This window comes from Gambusia affinis, linkage group LG03 (genome assembly GCF_019740435.1).
Source record: "Gambusia affinis linkage group LG03, SWU_Gaff_1.0, whole genome shotgun sequence".
Lineage (NCBI taxonomy): Eukaryota > Metazoa > Chordata > Actinopteri > Cyprinodontiformes > Poeciliidae > Gambusia > Gambusia affinis.
The window spans coordinates 3,547,838-3,557,090 of record NC_057870.1 but is presented as its reverse complement, the minus strand read 5'-3'; positions in this window follow the sequence as shown (position 1 = coordinate 3,557,090).

The window sequence follows — 9,253 nt, the reverse complement described above, 5'->3', positions numbered from 1 at the left end:
ATCTTGCCAATAAGGGCTAACGTTTAGCTCTGAGGAACCCGAAGAGGTGATTTTGTGTTAGCAAGACAAAGCTACTCCACTGTTGGGTGTCTTGTGTCCTTTTGGTCACTGAGTCTGTGGCATATTTGACTTATATAAAAAAATAAGAAAATACAGGCTTCAACTCAACAGGTATCTGTCTGTTCCATCAGCACCTTCAGACGTAAAATCCATACAGAAGTTTCAAAAGAATAGATATTTGACTAATGCCCTTTTGCAACTTTGTTTCTTGATCACTCTATGCGCCACGACGGACGTCGGAAGTGAGTGTGGCCAGTATTGAACAGTGCAACTGCAGTTATTTTACCAAGTTGTTTTTGTCTATGTGTCTATGGGTTCAACTTGTTTAAGTTAAGCTAACTAGTTTGTGGAAGTAGCACACGTGGTTGGAGTTCATAAAGCAGTATTTGCAAAAGCTGGAAATAACTAGCTTAAACATCGACCAGTACCTTCTCTGACGTGTTTGTTGATTTGATCAAATAGCAGAGTTTGCCTCATAAATTTCCTTTAGACATTGTTTGTGAATAAGTACTGCATAACTAAACTCAAACAAACATAAATATGTTGACATGAACCGACAGTGAAAAACAAAACCTTCGGTCCTAGCTAGAGTTTTGGGAAGGCAGCCTTGTTATTTTCATATGATTCTGTTGTGTTGGAACAGGGACACGTCTAAATGTTACAGGACACCGGACATCAAACCCTGGAGTTGAAGACCTTGGGCTGCATTAAGAAATCTAATATGATTCTGACAAAAGGTCACCTGAAATGTGCACGCCATTGTCTTTCGATGTTCCTTTTACACCGTTAGTCTTCTTTATGTCACCTCCTCCTACTGGCGATGTTGCGGAACTGCAGAGGTTAGCATGTTGACAAAGTTTTGGAACGAGTTGTTGGTAATTCTGCTCGGAGTGTGTCCACCAGTGGTTTCAGGTTACCGTCTACAGGCAAAGTTTACAGAAAACAATGTTCTTCTTTACGTTCCACTCCATAAACTCCTTGGTTTGAATGTCTTCACGTTTATTGTTAGGGGTTCTAATAAAATTGAAATTATGTCTTGAAACAATTATAGTATAATTAAAATAATATTAATAATTACTGGTCTGGGTTCACTATTTGCTGTAGAATCAATATGTTTTATGACAATAAACTGTATGAACACCAGGTCCTTGAAGCTGATCTGCCTTCAGCTTGTATCGTTTTCTCTGCTGTGTCAGAAGGGAACAGGAGGTTTGTCAGAGGAAGATACAAAAAGGATGACCTGCAAAAATCCACTCTATTGGGATGGAGGCCAAAAGGAGTTTTTGGTTTCTTACAGTACAAAAACTGCTGTCTGTGGACAAAGAGCTCTAATGTGAGGGGATGGAATATTTTCAGCCTGCATGTAATAAATTTGTAATTCCCTTGGAATTTGCAATATGCTTTTAGGAGGCTTCCTGTAGACTTAAAAAAAAAAAAAAAGCTTAGCATTTGTCATTAAGAAAAAGTGGTTACCAATGAAGCTACAGTTTCATCAATACAAAGATGCAATAGAGTGAAATGAATTGAATGCAGGATAAATTCAATTTAGTTTTAATTACTGGTAAGTTCAAGAGAATTTTTATTGGTTTACAAATTACAACATAAATATTCTGTGTTAATTTAACTTGATTTCAACATGGGGTAATTCCATCCATCCATCCATCCATTTTCTGTTCACCCTTGTCCCTAATGGGGTCAGGAGGGTTGCTGGTGCCTCTCCAGCTACGTTCCGGGCGAGAGGCGGGGTCACCCTGGACAGGTCACCAGTCTGTCACAGGGCAACACAGAGACATACAACACACAACCATTCACACACACACACACACACACACACACTCACACCTAAGGAGAATTTAGAGAGACCAATTAACCTGACAGTCATGTTTTTGGACTGTGGGAGGAAGCCGGAGAACCCAGAGAGAACCCACCATGCACAGGGAGAACATGCAAACTCCATGCAGAAAGACCCCATGCCGGGAATCGAACCCAGGACCTTCTTGCTGCAAGGCAACAGCTCTACCAACTGCGCCACTGTGCAGCCCACATGGGGTAATTATCAGAAAAAAAATCCAGTTTCCAACTTATTGTCATGCAATTGATCTTTTAACAATGTTTTTCTTAAAGCTTTAGGCCATTTACAAAAAGCCCTTGCTGCCATTTACTCTACATACTCAGAGATTCTTTCCTCCACTCTGGGGCCAGTGGTTTGGGGTTTTCCTGTGTTTTCTCAGGAGAAGAGACTTCTGCAAAGTTATGAAGTAATAGTGAATGTAATAGCTGTTTGTGAGTGACAGTTATTTGTAAAACGGGATACCGGCACCATTTGCAGCCTCACCGTCAGGAAAGTTCACAAAAGCCCCAGGATCAGGATCAGCACTTTTGTGGAAACTATTTCTCTCTGTAGGATAGGATTGTGATCAGGGGCGGCTGGTCCACAGGGGGCGCTGGGGCTCGCTGATGTGGAATGGGGAAGAAAAATATTATTTAAAAGTTGCATTAGCCTGTTTTCCTTAATGTATGTGCCTAAATGTGCATTTACACCAGATGACTCTCATTCCGCTGTAAATTTCCCGCTACAGACTGCTGTCAGTTCTCTTCTTGGTCGCTGCAGATAGCGACATAGTATTGGAGCTAAGCAGCCAATGGTTGCTAGGGAAAAATAAACATTTGCTCAATCAGAATTGCTGAATTTAATCTTGAGGCCCCTGGAAGATGCCAGAAAGTCTAATTACTTTAATTAGACTTTCTGATACATTTGATGATTACAGAAAAAAAAAAAAAAAATTCTGAGAAAAACTTCCGAATTCTTTTTTTTTCCCAGTTGCCCTGATCCTTTTCCATTGATGATGGCGAACACAGCAGTCAGGGGAAAATTTGATGTAATTTCCCACCTTGCATGATAATGCGGAGGATTTTACAGATGTAGCTTCTGTTCGTCTGCGTGTTTTATTAGTTTTAACTTCCACATTGCTCAGCTTCTTTTTCTTTAATTGCTAATAATGATGATGCTCTTGCTGCCTTTTTTGACTTTCTGACGCTGTTCTAATATTAATGTCTTGGTTGGCATCATGATGTTTGGGGTCACATGGCCATTCTGATGTGGTGAACAGTCATTGTCTGTCAGATTTTGCTGAGCTCCTGTTTGTTTGATAAATCCAGGGGGGATTGTTTGGTGCTCTGGTTCCAGGAGAAGAAAAAGTCCTTCTGATTTCTGGGTTAATTTTATGCGAGTAGCTGTGATTATTTGATCATACATCAGTGTGTTGTAGGTGGTAAGGCCTGGTGTCTGGGTGTCAGTTGATTCTCTTCTGATTTAATGCCATTTAATTTGATTAGAGCTGCAAACTTACAGCTGATCTAATGTCTTCCACAGTTTTTAGTTTGATTCAGGGTTGTATTTTATGAAAGAATTCTGTATATTTTGCAAATTAATGAATACACCTCCTACTTTTGGCTAATGTAACTCCTCATGTTATTTTGCTGTATGATGTTAAATTACTGTGGAAATGTAATCATTTTCCTACCATTTATTTGAATCCTTATACTGGATTCAGAACTGAAATCTATTGGCATATCAGACCCGCCAAAGACAGTTTTTTTTTTTCCACCAGCCACCACTGATTGTGACCGTAGGGCAAATTACTCAAGACTTTTAAATATGAAGCAAACCTGGCTTTTTTGGTCCTGGGGGAAATCTGAGATTTATGAACACTCGTTCTCTCTGCCGATCTGGCAGGCAACGCTGCACAGCGACATGAGCCACATGAACCGGTGGATTCAGGTCTTTTAGTTCACTGAAATTCACCTTTGCCTTCAAGATGAAGCAATGTTAAGAGCAAGCCCAGAGAACTGACAAAGTGTTGGCGAGGGAATAACGTGCAGGAATGTTTCGGTCAGTGACGCTGTGGAGGAATGCCTAGCTCTACAGACTTCGTCCTTGTTAACTTGGAGATTCGGGTGCACAAGTCTGGAGCAGATTTATGTGTGTTCTAAACATTCCCACACACAACACTATAAAACTGTCTGGATCTATCAGGAAGATTAATGCCTCTCGAACTGCTTACTGAAATATGAAGTAGTCTGATCTCCGTCCAAACATGCCCAATGCCATCATCAGGATATGCTGAGTAAAGCTGTTAGCATTTCGCGTAACATCTCGCCACACAGGATGTCCATCGGTATAAATTGTAGTTCTTCTGGTATTGGAAACTAATTGTGTTAAATTACTCAGGTGCCATGTGTTTACGTTTTAAAACTCAGCGAACACTTGTACCAAAAAGAAACAGTGACTTAATCAGGGGGGGACCGCACTTCACTACACTGATAAAAGAGACCCTAAACAGGATATTAAACAGCTAATAAACATTTGGAGGCATGCACACTTCCCTTTATGTCCCCTCTAGGCGTCCTGGGGAAAGTTGAGTGTTTGAATTTCCACGGGCCTTCGAATACACCCTGTCGACCACATCTGACGCGAGTGAGTCATGTGGAGGTGAGGTAATAACGTCATGTCATTACTCTGGTAATTTGTGGTGATACGAGGGACCCGTGAGTGGGTACATAGAAACCAGCTGTGACCGAGGCAATGAAGCATGAAATACAACAGAGTTCCAAAGTTCCTCCGACGAGGACTAGAAAAAGCACTCTCCAGCCGCACATTCCTTATGTCCAAACCAAAATAATAAGATTAAATGATTTGTTTTCCTGTTTTGTGCTCAAGTGGTTATTGCGGTGGCTGATGAAAGTCAATGGCTAAATAATTATGTGGGCAAGTGATGAGACTTCTGGCTTTCATTTACCAAGCAGACTGACACCATAAAATGTTTCAGAGTATTCTTTTTGAAGGCTGAGACTTTTCAGTTGCTCAGAAGGACGGTACTGCTACGAGTAAACAAGGGGTGATTTCATCACTATATTGAGCAGTTGTAAAACAAACAGCTTCAAGGTCCTGGGTGTAAATCCCAGGCGGGATCTCCCTGTGGATTTTGCATGTTATGTTGGTACATGTTGGATTCCTATGTGGTTTTCTCCAGCAGACTAAAGATAGACAACAGATTTTAAATTATCCTTATATAGCTTATCTCTCAATGGCATCTTCTTTTTCTTTAAATCATTCCCATAAAAAAATTTAAAATGAAACATTCAGAATATTTGAGTCATAAAATATAAAAACTGTCATGGGGTTTGTCATGGGTAGCAGCTCCCTTCTGAAGCTGCTACCCCCGCAGCCCGACCCCGGATAAGTGGAAGAAGATTGATGGATGGATAGATGGATAAATGGATGGATGGATGGATGGATGACTCACTACACCTGATTGGACAGAATTAAAGACTGTCATTTCCTTTCTTTTTTCCTTTTTCCTTTCAGCACTAAACCTGATTCGTCGACCGCAGTGAGTCAGAGAAATAACTCAATGTTTATTCACAGTGAGCACCTTCTGAAACATGCAGGAACACCTCCACGACTTAGACAGGGAAGAAAAAAAAAAGACATCCTTGTTTAAAAACTACATTTTGTCTTTACTTGTGTTGTCTTCGACTGATATTTAAAATGGTTTCATGTTCTGAAACACTGAAGTGCGACACGCGTGCAAAATATCAGGAAATCAGAAAGTGGGTAAGTACTTTTCACACCATGGTAGGAAGACTATCTCTGTAGTGATGCTGCTGTAGGTTTGGACTGCTGGAGGACAAGCTGATCATTTTTTTCTCACTTTCTTCTTCTTCTGCTCTCTAATATACAAATGAATTATTATTTTTTTAACTGCTAACTTAGCTTTCTCCCAGTTTTTTTTCTACCTATAGAAGCTGCACCTGGTGTGTCGTTCCGTTTGGCTATGATAGATTCCACATGGGACAGTGGTGGAAACCCTCAGTCAGCGGGTTGCCAGTTCGAGTCCTGCTCTGTCCGCCTCTGTCATTGGCTTGCCGCCATCAGAGTGTGAATGACTGAATGTAGTGTGAAGCGTCTTCTCCAACCCCCCGTCTGTCGGGGCAGATGACCGCTTGTGATGACGGTTTCTTCCTGTTGAAGGACAGTTTTTCCTTTCCACTGTTGCTACTTGCACGCTTGGTGTGAGGGATTGCTGTAAAATCAGTGACACCACACCAACAATTGTCGCTACGTTCTTGTTTCTGCAAACACACACCATCTAAAGGAGTTGGAGCCATGAACATTCTACTGTTTTTTTTTTTTTTGTTTTTTGGGGGGTTTTTTTTTACAATGGACTGAAGAGTAGAGGGGAAACTTTATTTGTTAAAGTCAGTTCTTCATTTTGCTACTTCTTTAATGTTCACTTAATATTTGTGCTAAGTTACCAATAGTTTACATTTATAAACTTTTCTAAAAATAGAAAGAGGTAGATTTAGAAGAAAAATTGTGCAAGACAATGCTGACAAATTAGAATGTTGATTTGGAAGCCACTAACATAATTCATTCAAAGGATCAGGACTTGGAGTCGCCATGAGTTCAGACAGCAAGTCACTGAGGCAGAAGTCATCCTTTCCTGATCCTGATTTACATTGTACTGTACTGTGTTGTGTGTTGTTGTTTTGGAATGCACTGAATTTGATTTGAACAGAGCTTGTTTACTTTCTCTTCGAAGTGGCCCTCAGATGACATTTGATGACCGTTCGACGCCGGCTAAATAAACTGAATAGAAATTTTTGTTTTGACCAGTGACTGCTTGTGAAGAACTTTGTATGTTTTCACTCTGTTTATTTATGCTTGCATTTATTCACAGTTTTACGTAAAACAAATATTTATTTCTGGATTTCCACAGATCTTGTTTTTTTTTTTGTTTAGTTTTTTTTTGTTTAGTTTTTTTTTTTGTTTTTTTTACTTGATCTTACATTTCTCTGTATTTTTGCTGGTTTTAGATGATAAAATCTTGTTAAAAAGAATTAACAACCACAAAGAAGGAAACACAGACCTTTAAAATGTTGCAGTTAAAATCAGTGAAAAGTAAATTACAAGTGAGGGGATGTAGAAGGGATCAAAGTATTTTTGTTCCAAAGGGCTGCCAGTGCATCACTGAAATGTCTCCATATCTTCTGAACTGAAACACCTGAAGAGAAAAACGTTAGACAGACTGCAGAAGGAAACGGTTCAGCAAACTGAAGGTTTCTTTTTGGCCTGCAGAATGTCTCCACAGAGACGCAGCTGGAATCCTTGGTGAAATGAAGTTTTCACAGTACAGGAAGAGAAGCAACAAATTGTTGTGATAAATCCCACTTTGGAGAAAATATAGATTTGTGTGTGTGTGTGTGTGTGTGTGTGTGTGTGTGTGTGTGTGTGTGTGTGTGTGTGTGTGTGCGTGTGTGTGTGTGTGCATGTGTGTTTATCCGGACTGACTTTTGTACGTGTGCAGCCAAGCCATAAAAAAACCTCCCTGTGATCTGGAACGATGTCAGCCGAGAACTCCAAGGGTGAGTTGCAAACCCAAATTGCCACTGAGAACATTGTTTATGGTATAATTAAATCATGTTTTGCAAATTCTCCCAATGCTTCATTACTCATAAAACATTTGGCACACATCAAGTGTGAGTATTGGAGAGTGTGAGACACAGACTGGCATCTGAATAACGACCTTGTCAATAAAGAGATGGCGGTTGTTCTCAGCATCAACTGAAGCTGTGGGTTCTTTTGGGTCAGATATGGACAGATCTACTGACGCAGCGAGGTCTGGAGGAACTCATCCATACATTTATCTTTAGTTGCGTTGATTACTGCAACAGTATCTGCTTAAAAATAATTTGACAGCTGCTGCCTGTGTCCTCAATAAATCGAGAATGTTTAATAAGTAAATCATCCCACTTCTGAAGTCCTTTCACTGGCTCCCTGGAGCTCAGAGAATAGACTTTAAAATACTACAACTGTCTATAAATCACAGAACGGCTTAGTACCACAATACATTAAAGATCTCTATTGAGCTGCTGCTCGTGTTCTCACTAAAACCAGGAAGATAGAGCACATAACACCAGTTTTAAAGATTCTCCACTGGCTCCCTGTAGCTCAAGGAATAGACTTTAAAATACTGTTGTTAGTTTATAAATCACTGAATGGTTTAGCACCACAATACATTAAAGATTTGCTGCTGTTGTATCAACCTTCCAGACCTCTCAGGTCTTCTGGTTCTGGTCTGCTCTGCATCCCCAGAACCAGAACCAAACGAGGAGAAGCAGCATTTAGCATCTATGCACCAAAAATCTGGAACAAACTTCCAGAAAACTGTAAAACAGCTGAAACACTGACTTCCTTTAAATCTCAACTAAAAACCCACTTGTTTAGAGTTTTATTTGAAACGTAATCAATTGCAAATTTATTGACGGAATCTGACTTGATGTTGTGTTTTGATTGTTGATTCTATGTTGCATTGTGTTTTTGTGTTTGATTTGATGTAAAGCACTTTGAAATGCCTTGCTGCTGAAATGTGCTATACAAATAAAGTTTGATTTGATTTGATCTGCTGCAATTGTATCAACGTTCCAGAACTGTCAGGTCTTCTGGTTCTGGTTCTACTGTGCTCTGCATCCCCAGAATCAGAACCAAACATGGAGAAGCAGCATTCTGTTTTTAACAGCTGTAACACTGAGTACCTGTTCAGGGTTGCTTTCGAACCATATAATAAATTGAACACTGACCAAAATATTTGATGTGTATTGATGCGTTTGATGATGGAACTTGAGAAAATGCAATGTGTGTTACTGGTTTTCACAACTGGTGACTATGTGATGTGTTCATTATGTTTTGATTTTATGATGTAAAGCGCGTTGAACTGCCTTGTTGCTGAAATGTGCTAGACAAATAAACTTGATTGTTTGATTTTTAAAGCTTGCATACATACAAAATGGGTCCAGAAACTTGCATACGCAACTTCACATGTAAAAAGTTGTGATTTATAAAACAAAACAGACTTGATGAGGGCTGGGGGATGTTCAGCAAAGACTGAAAAAGAAAGGCAATAAATCCACCTAAATATACTAGGGTTTTATAGAGTACGTGATACAATTTGCTTTACTAATGCAATGAGAACTTTTGGAAAAGAAACAGACATCATCACACACCTTTGATCTTATCCAAGAGTGGTCATGAGGTAATTGCCCAGATATTCCAACTTTTCTTTCACACCCACAATGTAAATCTTAATTTCATCTGATCTGTGACAAAAACAAATTGGCTCCTCACACCATA